The sequence below is a fragment of the Protopterus annectens genome, chromosome 4.part0, assembly GCF_019279795.1.
Source record: "Protopterus annectens isolate FY-2018-M chromosome 4.part0, PAN1.0, whole genome shotgun sequence".
NCBI classification, from domain to species: Eukaryota; Metazoa; Chordata; order Ceratodontiformes; family Protopteridae; genus Protopterus; species Protopterus annectens.
Genome location: NC_056733.1, coordinates 1,865,781,936 through 1,865,803,656, shown reverse-complemented (window position 1 = coordinate 1,865,803,656; position 21,721 = coordinate 1,865,781,936). Strand labels below are relative to the sequence as shown.

The 21,721-nt window shown below is 41.0% G+C and overlaps 1 protein-coding gene across 1 annotated transcript in view; it reads right to left on the bottom strand.

Moving 5' to 3' along the window:
* The window catches only part of DOCK2 (dedicator of cytokinesis 2), a 4,134,711-nt gene that overhangs the window by 3,421,915 nt on the left and 691,075 nt on the right, over positions 1 to 21,721 (bottom strand). The gene's annotated exons all lie outside the window — the stretch shown is intronic.

The following is a 21,721-nucleotide window of genomic DNA, read 5'->3' as shown; positions in this document are numbered from 1 at the left end:
CTGCCTCACGGTATCTTGTAGCATAATCTATTACCACTAGGATATGCTTTTTCCCTGTGGAACTTGGGATACTCAGAGGCCCCACAATATCCATAGCTACCCTCTAAAATGGCTCCTCAATCACAGGCAAAGGTTTCAAAGGAGCTCTCACCTTGTCTCCTGCCTTGCCAACCTTTGGCACTGCTCACAGGTCTTGCAGTACCCTGTTACAACTCTGGAAATTCCAGGCCATAGAAATTCTGCATAATATGTCTCTTTGTATGTTTTATGCCCCCATGACCTGCAGAGGGAATATCATGGGCTATGGCTAGAAGTGCCAGATAGTAGGCTCTAGGCACTACCAACTGCTGTATCCTCTCACCTTCTAGCCCTCCCTAAGGGGTCCACTCTCCATACAGTAACCGTTTGTCCCAGTATACAGATTCCCCCTTCCCTTGAGACTCAGGTGCCTCACTAGCTACCTTCCTCAGGGCATGTAATGTAGGGTCTGAGAGCTGAGCCTGTCTCAACTCTTCCTTTGTAACCATTCCCAGCTCCCCTTCCACAGGAAGTCTGGTATCCCCTAACAGTGGTGCCTCACTGTCAGCCTGGGCACTAATACTCAACTCTACCTTTGTACACACTCTGTCCAAGGGAACATCAGCACCCACAAGCAGGTGTGGCTCACCTTCAGTCTCACTGCTACAGCATAGCTACCTCACTAAAGTAACCACCTCACCAGTCCTGGCTGCAAGTATGCGGTCTGTCTGGGTCTCCCCCAGGCTACCAGACCCACATGTTTGTCTTGAAGCCTGATTGCGTGTAACTGCATAGACGCATGGTACTGCCTCATCCAAATCCTTCCCTATCAGAACATCTGCAAGATGGTAGTTCGGTACCCTTGCTGTCTCCAGACAAACTACTATTAGCATTTGTCTTTCCCACTTACTGGCTCTCTCACCTTTTGTTCCCCACCTTGCCCCTGTGGACATCTGTAAGCCATATGGCCCCACTGGTTGCATTCAAAGCATTTAACTCTAGGTCCTGGACATGTGGCTTCCCCTGCTATTGGCAGATTCTGTTGGGGAAGTCTTGGCTGCCCACCATGGGTTCCTTTAGACCCATGAGCAGTACTGGGGTCCCTTTCCTGTGCAGGGATCCCCTGCTTGCTAGGTATAGGTCTCCTTTCTTCCCCAACTTATCTGAAGTAGCACACTGTCTATCAGCTAACCAGATCTTCATGTCCTCAGGCAAAGTGCTAAGGGTTTGATCCCTCACCAAAAGGTCTGCCAGCCCTTCAAAATTGGTGACCTGACATTCACTCACCCACCTATGAAAATAAGTGCTCAGTTCAACAACATATTCACACACACTTTCATCTGCCTTGTGTCTATGCTCACGAAACTTTTTCCTATAAGCTTCAGGTGTTAGCTTAAAAAATTCTAACAAACAATTCTTAACAGCAGTATAATCAAAAAATTCACAATCAGAAAGTTCAGATAACACAGTTACAGCTTTACCAAGGAGTAAGGGGGTCAGGAACCATACCCAGAGCCTTTGGTCAACATTATACTGTTTACATACCCTCTCAAACGTCTGAATGAAACTATCAAAATTATAAGCCTCTGTAAACTGCAGAAAAAATTTACTGACCTTTTGTGCTTCTGGGGTCCAGTTACTCCCTCCCCCATTACCTCCATGACTCTGGCAAACAGTCAGCATCTCCTTTTCATGCTGCCTCTGTCTCTCATTTTCCTCAACTTCCAGGCGTAGCAGTTTCTCATTCTCTTCAGCCTATAGACGCCTCAGTCTCTCTGCTGCTTCTGTTTCCAAATGCCTGGCCTCCAACTCAAGTCTCTTTAGCTCCAGATAGAGTTTTAAGTCCTCTGCTGGAAGGTTGAGCTGTCCATTCTCGGAGTGTTTTACATCTCCATTGCTAGTCTGATTGTCCCCCTGATTCCTGTTTTCTGAGCCAGCTGTGACCAAAACTGCAATCATGTCTGCCTTAGACAGGTTTGCATGCACCACCCCCTTAGCCTGGCACATCTCAGCCAACTGCCTCCTTGTCAGCTTGCCATACTGCTCTGCTGACATACATGCCTGCTCTCCCTGACTAGCTAAGCTAACAAAAGAAATAAAACAATTGTGATCTGAACTCTTAATATTCACTGCATGGCTGATTTAGAGTACAAAAACACCTTCAGTGATCACTGTACACAAGCTACAGGAATTCACTATCCACACCACTACAACTGATTAATATGTGACGCCCATGCACTAGCCCAGTAATCAAGGAGCCTCAATCCTCACCATTAACACCAGTGAGGGGTGTCCACATTGGGAAGGATAACAAATACACACACAGTAAAGTACAGTTTCCTTTAAGAGCACACAGAGATCATAATCAGTCTGGGACTGGTTTCTCCCTTTCTCTCCAGATCCCCAATAAGGCACCCCATTGGCAAAACTACAGGGTACAGATCTGAGCCGAGTAGTCAAGCCAAAACATATCAGCATGGTACATCTTGACTTGGCAATATTTGCTCACTCTTCCTTGCAAAAGTGCTCCCAATTTGTCAGATTGCAAGGGCATCTCTTTTGCACAACCCTCTACAGGTCACCCCACAAATTTTCTATTGGATTTAGGTCTGGGCTCTGGCTGGGCCATTCCAAAACTTTAATTTTCTTCTAGTGAAGCTATTCTTTTGTTGATTTAGATGTATGATTGGGATCACTGTTGTGTTGAAAGCTGAAATTCCTCTTCATTTTCAGCTTTCTAGCAGATGCTTGAAGGTTTTGGGCCAAAACTGACTGGTATTTGGAACTGTTCATAATTCCCTCCACCTTGACTAAAGCCCCAGTTCCAGCTGAAGAAAAGCAACCCAAAAGCATGATAATGCCACCATCACCACACTTCACCGATGGGATGGTGTTCTTTTGGTGATACGAAGTGTTCAATCTCCCTTACAGAGTTATAATAGCAGCCCATGACAGTACCATCTATTCCTTGGGAGTTTTTATAGCTAGGTTATTGAAAAACACCTTGGCATCCACTGATTATTTACTAAGAGATTCTTAGGATTTCCTGTCTAGGATTAAACAAGTCACAGTTGTAGTTTTACTACAGTGGATTTTACTGACCTTTTTACTTCCATTCTTTTTACTTCTATTCCCCACAGAGAAGGTTTAACACTTTTTTTCAGAGGCTATCATGAAACTTATTGACTTAAGTGATAACATGGTGAATTTTGTTGTTGAATTTATGGAAATAATTTTAGAAAATAATTTCTTTACATTTGAAGGAGGATTTTTTTAAACAGATTGGGGCGTAGCAATGGGGACAAGTTCTGCCCCCATTTACGCCAATCTAGTGATGTATACTTGGGAGCAAAGATATGTTTTCAAGTCTAAGTTTCACGAGGAAGTTATTATTTGCATTACCTGGATGACATATTTATTCTGTGGAAGGATAGGACACTGATTAATGAGAAATTTACTGATTATTTAAATATTTCTTCATTTTTTAAATTTACTAGTACCTGTTCAGTTGTAAGTGTTGATTTTTTGGATGTTACATGATCTAAAGACTTGACTAAAGATACATTTACATCAAGAATTTTTAGAAAGGAGACCTTCTCCAATAATTATTTGGATTATCAAAGCAGTCACCCTGGTTACATACAAAAGAATATCTTCAAGGGACAACTTGTTTGGATTGCCCGGATGAGTTCCAATTTGGACATTTTGAAGGCTGAACTTAGGAAAATTGCACAAATGTTCTTAGAAAGACGTTATCCCAGGGACCTTATTTATAGAATTAGTTGTGAGGTTACACAAGCCTGGGGTTCTAAGTTTATACCCCTCTTATGACTGGACAGAGAACATGTAAACTTTCCTAAAGCCCATGTAGATCAAACTTTTAATAATAATATGGCCCTGATGTATGGTGAAGGCTCTAGAGAAATTAAAGATATTATGATGAGAAACTGGGTAATTTTTAGAACAGTGATCTATTGCAATTAGTTGGAGAAAGTCCTAAGTTTGTGTATAAAATGGGAAGAAATCTAAAGTATTTATTTGAACATACAGTTTTGATACCACTGCACAACAATAAAGGGACTACTAAGTGTGGCTCTTGTTCACAATGTTCTTACATACTGGAAGGGCAGCTGATTTTAGAACTACGAAACGTATCAAACCCTATATTTTTAAGACATGGCAATTGTGCCACCAAAGGGTTAGTTTACATAGCTGTATGTAAGACATGTGAACATTATTATGTAGGAAAAACTGAAAGACAACTTAGAAGAAGAATATATGAACATTTATATGCAACTGATAGCCATAATATGAATAATGCATTATACAAACATTCATTAACATGTCAAAGATTAATGAAGTTTAGGCATGGTATACTGGAAGTAATTCCCAAGACATCTAGAGGTGGATGGTGGAAATTGCAGACAGAAAAAAGTGAATTAAAGTGGGAATTAAAATTAAATGCCACAACAGAGCCTGGTTAAAGGACAATATTTCCATCTTGCCTGTTCTTAAAGCTAGAGCTCAAATATGGTAATATTAAGTGCTTGTTTGGTGTACCAAGCTCTTATTTTGTTAAGTATTTTGCAATAGTGTTTTTAATTGGGCATTACATATTGTTGATGGATTGTTCTATTTAAACTTTGTGCTTATCTGTATTAATTTAGTCTGATGAAGTCCCAGAACTTTCAGGGATGAAAGCGCTCAATAAACTTGTGATTTCTGGATTTTAATACTATGGGCCTTTTTTTTCACACACACACACATAAACACACTTCAGGTAGCATTAGACTTTTAGTGACATCATGAAATCATAAGTATTTTGTGCAAAAGTTGCATGGACTACCTATGACAGAAGATGCACGCCTACCAGACAGCCCCATTGTACAAATGGAACATGACTTGCACTGATACATACAGCTAATTGTTTGCTGTCATTTTCTGACAAAAAATGAGGATGCCATGTTACAGTAAGTAGAAGCTTAACAACAGAACACAGTAAATATTGAAAGACCATCTAGTAAAGCAGTAATTGAGGTGGATTATAGAACCTGCTAAAGAGCTGTTAGATAATTTTTGCAGGTTTGTATAAAATAAGTAATATTTTGCATCAGTACTTCTTTAAAAAGATATTATCTTCTGTCATAATTATTTTCACAAAAAGCTTTTTGTGCCAGTTTCTTAGAACCAAATTCACCTGTCAGTTTTTACATACAAAAATGTATGCAGTTTTATTATAACACATTCTAGTATAGTTTTAGGGAAAGACAGCAAAAATATTAAGTTTAGCAATAACCAATTTTTAAATATTTTATGTAGCCATAATATCATGATGACTGAAGAATGTATTTGTTTGCTTTTGTTTACTGGCAAAATGTGTCTGGGAACTAAAATGCCTATTTTCAGGGAAGGCCCTAATTATGCATTTATTCATCCTGTTAGGAGGTTGAGAATAATGCTCTTTCAAGCATATTAAAACACATATTCTTCACCTGGATTAAATTCTACTGTTAGCCTAAAGCCTGTTTTAAGTAAAATTCAGTGTATTAAGCTATTTTAAATATTTTTGCATTTTGTATATATGTTATATTATATTGTGTTTGTCGGTCATGTGATTTTGGCTGCTATCATGTGACTGTTTTTATTTAAAGCAAGCTGCTTTTGTTTTAATGATTGTTAGTATTGAAGACAAAAGCTTTGCTGTGATATATTAAATTGTTTGTTTGTTTCTTTGGTATTCCTGCATTCCAGTCTTGTTTTGTTGGTATTTTCAGGGAAGACCCATGCAGACAAGCTCCAAAACAAGGACAGAAACACATTTTTGACAACTTCAAAATGAAAACAGTCAACAAACATTATTTACGAAGTATTTCAAAGCCAATGGTCAACAAACATTATTTACAAACTATATCAGATTAAGGAAATACATGTTTTCAAGATATGGTGAGAAAAATCAAAAATACTATAGTAATGCACTTGTATACTATGCACAGTGGACAGAGTTAGGATTACAGAAGTGCAAAACATTTGCGACAATTTTGTTTGGGATGGTAAGAGAAAAAAAATTGGTAAGGCCATAATTACAGTGGAATTAGGTAATGGAGACTGACATATGCCAGACCTCAGGAGGCATAAGGTGGGAGTTACTATGGCTATATACATAGAGGGGTTAAGTACATATCTTTTTAAATGAGCAGGATGGGAGGAACAAGATATCTAATTTACTTAAAAGTAAGGAAAAGTCAGGAAGCAACAGAAAAGGAAACTGAGAGGTTGACGGACTTTATGGTGATGCCGGATGGGGATAAGTGATGAAGACTAACTGAAGTGTAAAAAGAGGGGGCAAAAAAAGATTTTGAAGATTGCTAAGGATTTGCTAAGAGAAGAATTGGGCGGCGCAGTGGTGCAGCAGTTAATGCTGTCGCCTCACAGCAAGAGGTTCTCTGGTTCGATTCTCGGCCGGGGTGCCTTCTGTGTGGAGTTTGCATGTTCTCCCTGCGTTTGCGTGGGTTTCCTCCCACATTCTAAAGACATGTGTCTGGAGCATTTCTCCCCGGGCCTCTGCTGAAAACAGGATCTGTGGAACCTAGTCGGACTTTCCCGGTCAACAAATGTTAAATAAATAAATAAATAAAATAAAAAATTTGATTTTTTTGTGCAGGTGCTGTTGGAGGTTAGGAAAAAGAAGTCTTTCTGAGATTTTCATTTAGCTCAAAGAAGACTGAAAATGGACAAAAGATCTTGGTTGCTTTACAATGCACAGCATTAGGTAACCAGCCATATGTCAAATTAAAGAAAGGGGGAGTGGAAAAGTTACAATGAATATGGATAGATAACTTTGGAAAGATGAGGATAGAACAGGGCATATTTACAGGGACAAATTGAAAAGCAGCTTAGAACGTTTTGACAGGTTGCAAAAAATACAAAATATTTTAGATAGTAGGTGTCCAGAGGATGATATCTGGGAAGGTAGTTGGTTGGCATTGTAACAATTAAAATGGAAAGTTGCACTCTATGAAATTCATATAAAATTATTACAGAGGTGGTACAGAACTCCTAGGAAGATATACAAAGTAAAATGAATAAGCTAGGACATGTTGGTGATGTGGAAACTCTAGGAGCAGATTACAAACACAAGTAGTGGGATTGTGACAGAATACCTGAAGCATGGGAGAGGTTTATGGATATGTGGAAAATAGTATATCAGATTGATATCATGTAAGATTGGTTACTTTAGAAGTTTCAGTTTGGGAACAAGTTGTTAGAGTTGGAGTTAGGCTTTACATTGAATCCTCTTATGACGTTAACCGTGGTTAAAAATGAAAACTGAGAGAAGGTGAAAGAGGAGAGATAATTTGACAGTATACTTTTAAAAAATTAGGATTTAGGATTGGAAGCTGTGGGTAGTTTTATGACAGCATCACATTTTCAAGAGACTTGGAAATGAATGGGAATTTCGTTAGTGGATTTTGTGATAATGGAGAGCAGCGGTGTCTGCCATGATCTGAGGTTTGTGTTATGTCCATTCACCATCACCTGTGCTCAAGGTAGAGTGTACAATTCCATCAGATTGCTACTTATTTCCAGTGTTCAAGTCTGTCATGTCTGCTTAATAGTGAAATATTTACTTTTAAGTGGTAGAAGTACCTCTGACAGGAAAGTAGGTCCATTCTGCATAAAAGCTAGCTAGGCTTGATTCTAACATTTTACCATAATTAGGAGATAAATGAAAACATTCTAGACATCAGATTCTACTACATGGGGTAAGGGCTTTTAATCAAGAGAAGAGGCAGATTTAAGCATGTGGCTTTTCACTTATTTCTTCTTTTTTCTTCCCTTTCAGAACAGAGAATGATTGTCTACTTGATATACACACACACACACATATATATATATATATATATATATATATATATATATATATATATTTATACATATATATATATATATTCACACACATGTATATGTTTATATATACATTTTATGCACTGTAAATTGTGTGAAACTTAAACATTAAGTGTGCTGAATCGTTTATAATTCTTGTTAACTAAGTCACTGAGTATTTTAAACATCATTAAGAGGTAAAGAAGATTAAGGAAAAATCCACTTCCAGGGTATCCTCACTGGCCCTCTTCAAGAGAAATCTTGATGAGTGGATGGGAAATAGAAAATTCACCCCAGGGATAGCTCCAGTGGCTTTACTCGACAGAGGCACTGGGAACTACGGTTGGGTGGCACGATGCCAGGGTAATCCTATGGGCTAGGCTTCTAAAGGCTCCAGGGCCATTAGCCTAGTATACACCTATGAACCTATGAAAGAAACACTTGACACTCTGCACTTTCCTCCACTACTTAACTACATTGTTTGTTCTATTTCTGCTTACAAGTCTTTCACTCAATTTGTAATCCCTTTACACTACACCAACTGACTCATGATGTTCATTGAAGAACAAGAGCACAACTGGTCAGAAATTCAATAAATCCAACAAAGAAATTAAATGCAAGCCTTTTTTTTTTCAGACAGCAATCCATCCTGCATATCCCAAGACTGATACCATCGCCATGGTTGCGCCAACGTGACAATAAGGGAAATCTGTGAAAACAAACAACTGGTAGTACACACTGAGAAATCACACAGACAGTGATTTTCTATGGAAAACATCAATAGGGCAGTTCAGCATTTGCAAAATGAACTCAGCCATGCAGAACCACATGCAGTTTGACTAGACAAGGTATAGGAAAGCATGACATAACATGCTGCCTCTTACTAAGACGACTTTCTTACTCCGTCATTCATGTCTAATTATTGCTGCTCTACCTACTGTGTCAGTTATTCCTTACAGATTATGGACTAAACACAATGCCAAGTTAACTCAAGAGTTCATAGGTTCATAGGTTCATACTAGGCTATCTGCCCTAGGGCATTTATAAGCCTAGCCAGAGTGTGTTTGGCTTTCGCCACCCATTTTAAATTAATTTTGCTATGCCCTTTTTCGAGGTTAGTATACTGTGCCTCTGTCTAACAGTGACACAGAAGTGATACCCAGGGTAAACCTATGATCTCCCATCCACTCATCAAGATTCCTCTTGAAGAGAGTCAATGAGGGACTCTGCCTAACCTGGACTGGGATTTTATTCCAGAGTGAAGGGAGCCTCTGGGTTATGAATCTGTCCCTCCAGAATGTCCTATTTATTTCAGTGCTGAGGTTCAAGTCTCTCAAGCGTAGCTCGATGGGATTTGGATTTTCTGAGGTGCAGCATGTCCATTAATTCCGGGCTGGACATGGCTTTATACATCATGCACAGATCGCCTCTGAACAGCCGGTATGCCACTAAGTAGAGCTGGAGTTTCTTTAACCAGGCAGCATATGGCATCTGTTTGAGCCCTTTGATCCTCTTGGTGAGGTATTTTTGGGGTCTTTCCAGTTGCTGCAGGTGTCTGGTAAGGTACATTCCAAAAAGGGCATTGTACTCAATTATGGGCCTGATGAGGGATGAGTAAAGAGGCACGATGACCTCCCCTGATCTAGATGTGAATCCCTTCATGATTAGGTGGGCTATATAAAATGTTTTTCTAACCACTTTGGCCACATGGTTGTCAAATGAGAGATTGCTATCAGCTTGGGTCCCCAGGTCCCTAATTACTTCTTCTGTACTTAATGGATTACCACCTATGTGGTAATTTGTGGGCACTTTGTTTTTGCCAAAGGGGATGACTATACACTTTTTGGCATTTGGCTTGAGGCCATGGCTCTGACACCAGTTGTCTGTTTCTATGAGGCCCTTTTGGAGGATGCTTGTGTCGGCTGGAGTGTTGATTATGGTGCCCAGTTTGCAATCATCTGCAAACTTGGTCAGCCACAGTCCTTCCGTGTTGGCCTGTACCTCCGAGAAATATATACCGAACAAGAGAGGTCCCAGGACTGAGCCTTGTGGGACGCCACTTGTAACTGGTTTGGAGTCTGACATGGCTCCAGCAATTCTAACCATGTGGGTTCTGTCCTTGAGCCAGTTTGCAACCCATCTAGTGACATAGGGGTTTATATTTAAGCTGGTGAGCTTATCTATAATGCCCAAGTGGGGTATTGTATCGAAGGCTTTTGCGAGGTCCAGGTAGGCTGTGTGGACCACCTTCCCCTCGTCAATAGCCTTGGTGACTGTTTCAAAGAAATCAACCAGGTTTAAGAGGCAGGATTTGCCCTTAACAAAGCCGAACTGGGTAGGATCCAGTGTCTGTAGGTCCCCAATATCTTTATTTATGAGGTCCATGATGATCCTTTCCATAGCTTTGCAGACCAAGCTAGTCAGGCTTATGGGGCAATAGTTTCCAGGATCCGTTGAGGCACCACCTTTGTGGAGAGGGACCACTGTTGCTGTACACCACTCTTTGGGTACATATCCTGTAGTAAGGCTGAGATTGAACAGTAGTTTTATGTTTGGGTTTAGCTCTTCTTGGAGTTCATGTAGGATGCAGCCTGGGACACCGTCTGGTCCCATTGATGCTGTGTTTTTGCTTTGGAGAGGGCAGCTCTTACCTGAGCATCTGAGATGTCAGGGGGGCAGCACTCTGCTGGGATAGATATTTGCCCTTTTGGTGGGGAGGGGGGGTTTGCACTGAACCTGTCAGCTAGGATGTTGGCAATGTCTGTGGGTTTGGTGTATTTTTTGTCATTTTGGACTAATTCTGAGCATATCTGGGAATTCCCACCCAGGTTCCTTACATAACTAAAGAAAGCCTTGTGATTATCCTTAGTGTCCTGTGCAATTTTTCTCGAAGCTGGCCTTAGACGATTTTATGAGTGCCCATAGTTTTTTGCTAATACTGATCAGAGATGCCTTCCCTTTTTGGGATTTTGCTCTATCATGTAGTAGCTTCCTCCTTCTATTGTATAGTTTGTTTATGGCTGGGGTCCACCAGACAGGACATCTGCCTTTGGAGGATTGGGACTTGGTTTTATTTGGGATTGCATGATCCATGCATTCCTGAAGGTGTTCATAGAATGTGTTTATAAAGGATTCTGTGGTCTGGGCCATATTTTCCACAGGCCCGGGGGCTTTGAAGGATTCCACCTCGGTTTTGAGGAGTGTGAAATTTGCATTAGAGAAGTTTTTCACTGTGGTTTTCAGGGCAGTGGGTGGAGTCGAGATGCGAATATCCAGTGAGATTAGTTTATGGTCTGATCTTACCAATGAGGGATACACTTCTGGTCTGGAGCATGGAGTCCCCATGTTGGTGATGATCAGGTCCAGTATGCTTTCCCATCTTGTGGGAGTGGTAACAAGTTGTTCCATAGCATTTGAGTTTATAAATTCTAGGAACCTTTGGGCTAGGGTGTTGGAGCTAGAGTCATGCTCCCAGTCTATGTTTGGGTAGTTGAAGTCGCCCAATATAATGATGTTTGGAGAGACCTTCATATTTTCTAGTGTTCTCAGAAAGGCCGAGTGGGGTTCCTAGGTTTGGGATGGTGGTCTGTAGCAGGCTATAAACTGGAAGGCAGTTTTACCCACTGTTAGTTGCACATGGATAGTCTCTGATGCTTCGTGCTGTGCCACCAACCTGGAGGTGTGGGTATCTTTGACGAATATTGATACTCCCCCTCCTTTTGTGGTTCGGTCCAAGTTTTGGGGCCGAAAAGCATGCTAGGAGGTATAACCTGGTAGTGCTGGGGTGCTCTCGGGAGCCTTGAACCAGGTTTCTGTTACTGCACAGATATCGATGTTCTCCATGCTAAGGAGAGTTTTGAGTGCGTGCATCTTGAGGTTTAGACTTCTGGTGTTGAGTAGCATTACTCTTAGTTTCTTATCCCTTGTGATACCTATGGAGATGGGTTTGTCTTTTGAGCCTTGCCTAAAAAGGCACTATGGGGGTAGCAAGAGCCTTTGCCAATATCCGAAAGCCCAGGGGTGACAGGTGCAAGCCGTCCCTAGTGAAGCATCTTGGCTTGTCGAGCATGTCATCCCAGGCTGACAGGCATTGGATCCCCTTTAAATGACACCAATACTTAAGCCAATTGTTGAAATTGATCATCTTGTCTTCATATTGTGGCATCATTTTTGGTGAGGGTAAGATGCTACTCAAGGTCAGGATCATGCCGGCCTGGGCTACATTCTCAGAGAGCTCCTCTATGTCTCTTTTCATGTAGTCCAGAGAGGTACGTCTCAGGTCATTCACACCAGCATGGACAATGACTGAGTCATATTTGTACTTGCCTTGGAGTGACCTGAGTGCTTGTGTTATGTGGCGGATCCTAGTTCCATTTTTTTCTAATTGTTAAAGTTTTGATTGACTTTATATTAATGTAAAGGATCTTGAGTCTATTCATTTTCATCTACAGAAAGAAGTGCCTTGCAGCTTCACTAGCAAAAACACAAGCACAAAGAAAGTATGTGATACTTTTATTAGACCACTGGAAATTTTATTCATCTGATAAAACAATCTGTAATTATAATTGATTTACTGTAAATTGGTTTTGATGTGCAATAAAATGTGTCACATCATCTCCGTTCTAATGTCAATTTCATTGCTAACCTTTGATTTTTTTTAGGTTATTTTGTTGGCATTGCACATATGATTCATTTATTTTCTAATAATTCTGTGATTTAACCTCTGTGATGTATACTGCATTTCTTTCCTACTTTCCTTTCTGTGTTCAAAGTTAATAATCCTAGCAATCAAACAAAGAAACTTCTGTATAAATAAAACAAAACAAAATGAAACTGGTCACATTTGAACAAAACTTATGCATAAATAAAACAAAATAAAATGAATTATGTCATATTTGATGGCATTATTTTTTTGATTAATAATGTGCCCTGAAATAAATTTAGCCTGTAAAGCTATGTTCCATTTCCACAGCCTCTCCCAGCATTCTGTGTGATCACTGGAAAATCATTTAACCAAAATAAAGCTCACGTATAGCTTCTGTTACACAAAAATAAGGTATTACAGAGGAAAACAACTTAAAATCAACTAGTCTGCTGGCAAAGGCGCCGATTAAAATATAAGATATGTTTTATGTAAACAGTGATGTGACGCAAGTTCACATCAGAATAACATAATAAATGAAAACTGTGTAGAAGGTGCAGGTCAGCTTAGATAAACATAGGCTATGAAGCTAGACAAAATGATACACAGGGATGTAACAGCATTTTAAACTCTGGTGTAATAGCATTTTAAACCCTGGTATGGGGCTAGTTCTTAACTGAAATTAGACACCATTTATTACAGATGTTTAAACTGATAATGCAAAAGGTTATAAAAGTGAGATGAGACTACAAGATGGTTTACTGAGTTAATAATACCTGTCACTCACAGAATGAATAATGATACGGTTCAAAATGTGCACTATATACACACAATCATATATTCTACCAATGAAATTAAGCACAGCTGACCACTGCAGGATTACAAGATGCACAATATTACAACACATATAAAATAGATTTGATGACCATATGCTTGGTGATAGTAGGTGGCATGCTAATTCTGTATGGGTAAACTGTCTTTTCTCAGTGCTAGAACTTTCATTTCACCTTTCATCAATGTCAGTGGTGCACCTGCCAAACTGACATAGGTATATGGCCTGGACCTACACTGCCAGCGATCACAGTTTGAATCCTGGTACTGACACAACAGGACCAGCCAGAGGGGGAGCAGACTGTAGCTGAAGGCCTAACTCTGCTCTCAGGTGGAGTGTGTGTGAACATGAGCCACTGTGTTAGTGATTGCTAGTAGAGATCATCCTGCATGCCTTTGGATAGCCCTTTCATGCATACTCACAAGATAAACAGGGAAGCACTAGTAAGGTCATCTACAGCAAACATGGACATAAACTTAATTTGTAACAGTGTCACTACTATGGTTTACTTACAGATGGGAGTTGTTAGCAACAATGGGAGTATGGAGGGGAACAAAAATCTGTAAGTCTGCTATACTTTATCTTCAGCCAGTATTGGGTTCCCAAAGAGCTGTTCTTATGCCCCCATTCCACAGATGCTATAAGAGTTATCAGTCTATCACTAAAAGACAGATTCATTCCTGGCAAAACTGTAGTACTGAAAAAGTGTCACTCTCACGAGGTAGCATTTTGCAGTAGTAGTTAGTGAAACAGTACAGTTTTGTACACTTACTGTAAATGTAGATGTTCGAGTGTATTCACTGTTGCAGTCATCACACTTGGGTTATCTGCCTGCAGGTAGCCCTCAGTCGGCCCAAATATCAGAGTCTTAGGATTTCTGTGTCAGATGCTGTCGCTTCATCCATGACGTCAGGGGTATAAAACAGGCAGCCAATGTCATTACATCAGTTTTTCTTGCTCCAAATGTCAGGAGCCCCCAAATAGTAAGTTAGTATATGGTGGGGAACACCACCAGTAAAAAGTAAACACCAATGCCATTAGGAATGGCCATAGCGAGGAGAGATACAAAGATAAAGAAAGCCAGGGGGCTGGAGGGAGAGAAACCAGGATTGCAACAGTAAATAAACTTGAACATCTACATTTATGGTAAGTATACACAACTGCACTATTTTCTTTATGTTTCACTGTTGCAGTCATCACACTTGGGTTGATTCCCAAAGCTGAGGAAGGGTGGAGGCAGTCAAGAAGTGTTAGTGCTAGCTAGTAGGCCTTGCAAGACTACTGTAGCAAATCCAGCTCTGGATTTAGAAAAAAACTGGTAAGTGGTAATGCTTGGTGAAGGTGTGTACAGAACTCCAGGTAGCGGCTACCAGAATGTCCCTAGTAGGGACTCCCCTAAGAAATGCTGTAGAGGTGGAAGTAGCCCTAGTAGAATGTGGTCTGATCCCCTGTGGGGTAGGTTTTCCATGGTGCTTGTAGCAAAAATGGATGCAGTGTGCTATCCATTTGGAAATAGTTTGCTTTGAAATGGACTTTACCCTCTGCCCCTGTAGCAAAGCTGACTACCAGCTGGTCAGATTTTCTGAAAGGTTTAGTCCTGTCAAGGTAGAACCTGAGCTGTCTGTGCACGTCCAAGGAGTGCAGGATCCTTTTCCCTTTATTCTGAGGGTTAGGGAAGAAGGTTGTCAAATGGATGGACTGGTTTACAGCCACACCGGACACCACCTTAGGCATAAAGGATGGGTTAGTCCCGAGGGAAACCCTGTCAGCATGGAAAATAATGAACGGTTCCACAGCCATTAGTGCCTGTAACTCCGACACTCTTCTTGCTTTAGTTATAGCTAAAAACAGGGCTGTTTTCCAAGAGAGGAATTTTAACTCTGCTGAAGCTGCAGGTTCAAAAAGGGGAACCGTGAACTTTTCCAGTACAAAGTTAAGTTCCCAGGCAGGGGTGGGTGCTCTCTTAGGGGGCCTTAAGTTGTTAGCCCCTCTCAGGAACTGTTTGATGAGAGGGTGAGAAAATAGAGGTGGCTCAGTATTATAATGAGATGAGATGGCAGAGGCATGAATCTTAATGGAGGAGAAGGATAGGCCTCTGTGGAGTAGCTCTGCTAGATAATCCAGGATTAGCAGTAAGGAGGGCACTGCTGTGTCCTTCCCTTGAGACTGATTGCAAGAAAAATATCTTTTCCACTTTTCAGCATAGGATTTCCTAGTACTGGGTCTTCTGGCTTCAAGAATGACATCCAGCACCTGTTTGCTGAGGGTTGCTGGTGGGTTATTCAAGGGATAAGTCAGGCAGCAAGGTTTAGGGATTGCAATTGTGGATGCAAAATCTGTCCCTCCTGCTGAGACAGCAGGGTAGAAGTCTGGTGAAGGTGCCAGGGTGGCACTGTTGTCAGACTGCACAAGAGTGGGTACCAGCACTGGTGTGGCCAGTCTGGGGCAATAAGAATTGCCCTTGACTTGTCCTGTTTTATCTTGAGTAGTACTTTTGAGAGGAGGGGCAGTGGGGGAAAGCCATACATTGAGAGGTTTTCCCATTGAAAGGATAGGTCATCCACGTTCCAGGCCCTGCTGTGAGGGTTCCTGGTGCAGATTTTGTTCAACTGGTGGTACTCGGGGGAGGCAAATAGGTCCACCTCCAGTGTCTCCCACCTCTGGATCAGAAGGTTGAAGGTGCTGGGCTCCAATTTCCACTTGCGTGGGTCCAGGAGATTTCTGCTTAAGTCATCTGACAGTGAATTTTGTTTGCCTGGCAGGAATTGAGCTTGTAGATGCACTTGGTTGCTCAAAGCTGTGTTCCACAGGGCCATGGTTAGCCTGCAGAGAGGGTATGAATGGGTCCCCCCCTGCTTGTTTATGTACCACATAACTCTGGTCCTGTCTGTTTTTATAAGCAGTTGTCCTGGAAGGATTAGGTATTTGAAGGCTGTCAGAGCATTCTGTACAGCTAGCATCTCCTTTTGATTGATGTGCAGGATAATCTGGGTTGGGCTCCAGTGGCCCTAAATACACTTGCCTGCCAAGTGAGCCCCCCATGCATAGTCTGATGCGTCTGTTGTCAGGGTTTGGGCAGCGAGGGGTTGGGTGAAAAGCAGTCTCTTGTTGTGGTTGCATGCTTTTGCCCACCAAAGGAACTCTGCCCTTAGACAAGGTATGATTGGAATGACTGTTTCCAGGTCCTGAGAATGCTGGCACCAAAGACTTTTTAAGTACCATTGAAGTTTCCTCATATGCAGCCTTGCATATGGAATTAGCAAATTACATGAGGCGATGAACCCTAGGGCTTGCAGTATTTTCCTTGCAGATAGCTGGGTTCTTGTGGCCATTTGTTTGAATTAGTTTGTCAGACAGACCTGTTTTTCTGAAGTGAGAAATGTCATCTGGGAAGTTGTGTCCAAGCTTGCTCCCAGGAACACAATCTTTTGACTAGGCACCAGTTGCGATTTCTTTTCATTGATGGTGCACCCTGATGAAGTGAGAAGGCTTTTTACAAATGACAGGTGCTGAAGTAGCAATTCCTGACTGTCCGCCTGAATCGGGCAGTCATCCAAGTATGAGAAAATTTGGATATTTCTCTGCCTGCAGTATGCAATGGCTGGAGCCAGGCACTTTGTGAATACTCTGGGCGCAGTAGATAAGCCAAACGGAAGTGCAGAAAACTGATAGTGCATAGAGCCTGCCCTGAAGTGTAGATATGTTCTACATGACTCCATTATGGGGATGTGCAGATAAGCTTCTTTTAAGTCTAGACTCTAGAGTGACTAACCAGGCATCCTTGGCTAGCACAGGGAGAAGCTGTTGCAGGGTAAGCATCTTGAATTTTGGGACCACCAGAAAGGTGTTGAGAGCTGACAGATCCAAGATTGGGCACCAAGAGCCCTCTTTTCTGGGCACCAGGAAAGGTCTGGAGTAGAAACCCTGCCCCCTTTGTTCCACTGGAACAGGCTGAATAGCTTTGATATTGAGCAGGGAAAGTACTTGCTTTTGAGCCTCTGCCAACTGGTTTGGAGGAAGGTCTGGAAGCCTGCTTGGGGTTGGCAGTGTATGGAAGTAGAATCTGTACCCCTGGGATACAATGTTTAGGACCCATCTGTCCTGAGTAATGGACATCCAGTTTTTTGCATGAAGGGCAAGTTTTCCTCCTAGGGGCACAAGTAATTGGGCAGGGCTGGGAAGGATAATTGAAAAGTCATTGTGAACTTTTTCCATAAGAAGTCAGCTTACCACTCCCTGTTTTTGAGGTGGGGGCACTCCATTGTTTAGATCTCTGCATACCTGAGACTGTAGTCTGGGTGGCCTGCTTCCCTGGGCTTGGTCTGAGAAGGCCTGGAAGGGGTTGGAAAGGACCAGTTTTTAGAAGGCCAATGCCTACTGAATCTAGGTGGTTGCACTTGTAAGAATTCTTTAACAGTTTGCATAGATTTAGCTTTTTCTTCCGTCTTTTTAAGAATCTCTTCAGCTTTGGTGCCAAATAAACAGTCCTTATTTAAAGGAGCATCTAGTAATTTGGATTTGACATGATCTGGCAAGGTTTGTTCCTTCAGCCAAGCATGCCTTCTCAGTACAGACCCAGTGACTGAAGCCCTGCAAAATGCTTCTAGGGCATCAAAGCCACACTGCAAACTATGCTTACTAACTTGGTTTGCAGAATGCATTAGCTCTTGTAAGTCTTTATTTTCTGCATAATCTGGAAGTAACACCATTGTTTGTTTAATTAGTTCCATAATATGCTGCTGGTACTTCAACATGTGAAACTGGCAATTCAATGCCCTGATGGCAAGAGTTGCAGAGGTATATACTTTCTTACTCCTCCTGTCTAAAGCTCTGGAATCCCTGTTTGAAGGGGAAGGATTTTTGGCTGTAGTAGCCTTAATACCTTTAGGTCCCTGGGAAATGGTCTCTGGATCTGCAGTAGGATTCTTGAAGAGAAATTTGTGGGAATCAGGTACTCTGTGGTATCTGTCAGGTTTCCTAGGGGCCAGGGGTAAAGTATCCGGAGTGAGACTGGATTCCATAAAAACATCATCTACAACATCCAGTACAGGGGGTATAGCTAGAGGCCTGTGCTGAGGCAACTCTAAAAATTCTCTAAGTCTCTTTTTAGACTGAGGGCAGTCTTGGCATTCCCAGCAGAAATGCTCTCTTAAAGTATGCAAGGTTTCACCAAAATAAAAATCCTCTGGAGGGAGGCAGAGAGAATGGATTCCTCTGCATCTGAATCCTCATAGGTTGATAAGGGCATGTCCTGATAATCAGATGGGTCAGAGTCATCGAACTCCTGGTCTGTAGAATCAGAATGAAACTCAATTATTTGTCTCTTAGCAGGGGAAGGCTTGCTTCCCCTAATTAGTGTAATAAGGTCTTCAGCCATTCAAAGCATTTGTTTTTGTGGCATGGGAGCTTGAGCATGCATTTTGGTTGTTGGTTTTCTAGGCATAGTATTCAAACAAAAAGAAAACAGGACCAGCATACAAGGCACCTTGAAATTAAACTTATTGATTGAGGTTCTTGAAAAACAGACCGGTTTTGGCAAATATTTAACAAGGCCTTTTTCAGTGTTTAAAAAAACAAAAAAGAACCTGTATTTAAATACTCAGGTGAGTCATGTGCTTAATTACATATGCTCATTTAGACCTGGCTTAAAGAGCCCACCAAGTTTAATGATCCATTTTTTCTCCATTGAATTTATTAAATTATGCCAACCTGATTTGTTATGCCTGGATCTTCTAATTTTATTAATAATGGTAAAACTAAAAGTAGCCTTTGGATGTACCAAATAATGTTTATATAAAGCATTGGTGTCTCTCTTGTGTCTGATATCACTAAAGTGTTAGAGATTCGAAGCTTCAAGGGTCTGGAGGTTTGGCCAATATAGAATGCAGGACATGTGCATTTGGCCAAATAAATGACCCAATCTGAGGAACAGTTAGCAAAAAATGTTATACTGAATACTTGAGGGTGTTTTGACTGCTGAAACTGGTGGTTTTGAGTATGATGTTACAATAGATAAAGTGTCCACAAGGGAAGCAACCAATTAATGGATCCCCTGATAATGTGGTCTAGATACTTTTGGTACCTTTCTTCTGAAGATGTTTAAAGTGATTAAAAAAGGCAGATAGATTTTTGCCTTTCCGAAAGGAAAACGAACATCTGTCTCCAAGAATGTCCTGAAGTCTAGGTTCACATGTTAATATGTTCCAATTATGTTGAACAATTTGCATCAATATGTTGGTATTCTGACCATATGTGGTGATAAATCTAGGTGTTACTGAAGGTGATTTGTGTCTAGTTTTGTAATGAAGCAATTCGGTGCGATCCATCTGGTCAACTTTGTGCTTGGTATGTAATAGTTGACCCATTTTATACCCACAGTCATGGAATCGATGTACTAAATTATCTCTGAAGTGTCTATAAGTGTGCTGATCAGAACAAATGCATTTAATGCGCATAAACTGTGATTTGGGAATGTTTTTGCAGATGTGAGGAGGATGAAAGATGGTTGCATGGAGAAGTGAATTATTTTGGGGGAATTTACAATGAATTTCTGTAGTCAGCGTATGATCAGATGCATGGCAATTCATCTAAGAAGATAATTTTATCTTTATCATAGCTGACAGAAAATTCAATTGCCCATTTATTTTCGTTCAAATAAGAAACAAATTCTGAAAGGTATTCTTTATTCGCTCTCCATACCAACCAGCAGTCATCCAAATATCTGCGCAAAATGTCCATTTCAACCATGTAAATGTTATGTGAGCTGTCGTAAATAACCTGTTCTTCAAAGTATGCCATGAACAAATCGGCATATATGGGTGCAAAAGATGCACCCATAGCTGTCCCCTTGGTTTGTAAATAGCATTTGTCTTTGTAAAAAAACACATTTTTTGTCAAAACATGTTCTGTTAAACACAACAAAAGGGTGTTGAAACCTGGCTTGTATATTTCAGTTTTGTTGAGCCAGTATTCAATGCCTCTAGGCCATAGGTCACCAATTTCCAAGAGGAACAATACAGCTAATAACTTGGGTCACCCTTTAGAGTTAAGTCAAGAAGAGGGGGGAGGAAACATTAGGGTCCCTCCAGATTTGGAGTGTATTCTGAGGATGATAATTCGGAGTTAAATGGTTCTACTAATGTACATAGTATTTCCTCCTATGCCTTATCTGACTTACAAATAAAAATCTTGAATAAAGGTTTAAGTTTTGTGCCTAGTTTTAATGTATCCAAACAAGAGTTTGCAATGGATGTTGTTAATTTTTGCTGCCTGCTCAATTTACGCCTGTTTTTCAAGGACCAGGATTCCTCTCATGATGTTGTTGACACTTTCTGTTTTCGGAAGTCTACGTTCAAACCCCCCATGTCACCAGTTGTTTCGATTTTTCAGAACAGGGTTCTTAGGGATTTGCATTTGCAGTTTGGCAAAGATGGTGTGATGCATGATAATATTATGTGGGCAGAACACCTCTGTATAGCAGAACATAAGTCTAATAATGACATTGTTGTTTTGCCAGCTGACAAGGGAGGAGTGGTGGTGGTCCTAAATTGGATAGATTATTATCAGGAAGGTCTTAAACAGATAATGGATCATAAATATTATATGATCATGCCTTTAGATCCCACTATGAAATTCAAGTCTGAGATTGACAGTTTTTTGGATAAAGCAGTCGAAGAGGGTATTATCCCTAAAGAGACTTGTTTTCATTTGAAGGTGGACCACCCCAAACAGCAATACCTCTACTTATTGCCCAAAATCCATAAGGACCCTGTTCATCACCCTGGGTGACCCATTGTTTCTGGGAGGGGCTCATTAACAGAACCCCTCTCTGAGTTCCTCATTCAACATCTGAAACCCTTGTTGTCTCATATATGGTCACGGATTCAAGACACAACACAGTTTTTGGGAATTATTTCGGATCTCCAATTGGAATCCGAATGGTTGTTGTGCACTTTGGATGTCACCTCCCTGTATACTAATTTTCCTCATTGGGCGGGCTTGATGGCACTTCAGTATTGGCTAGACAGGGCTGATTTATATAGACCAGGATTCAACACCTTTTTAGTATGTCTAGCTGAATATGTTCTTGATAACAACGTCCTTTATTTCCAGCAGCAATGTGTTTGGCAAGTCCGTGGCAAGGCAATGGGGACATCTTTTGCCCCCATATATGCCGATTTATTTATGGCCTATATAGAAGAGGCACTTATTTATGACAGAAGTCATAACATTTACCTTGATGAAATGGCTATTTGGAGGCAATATCTTGATGACTGTCGGCTTGTGTGGAGGGCTGATGCTGGGTATCTTGAGGAATTTTTGAAATACCTGAATGAAAACATTTG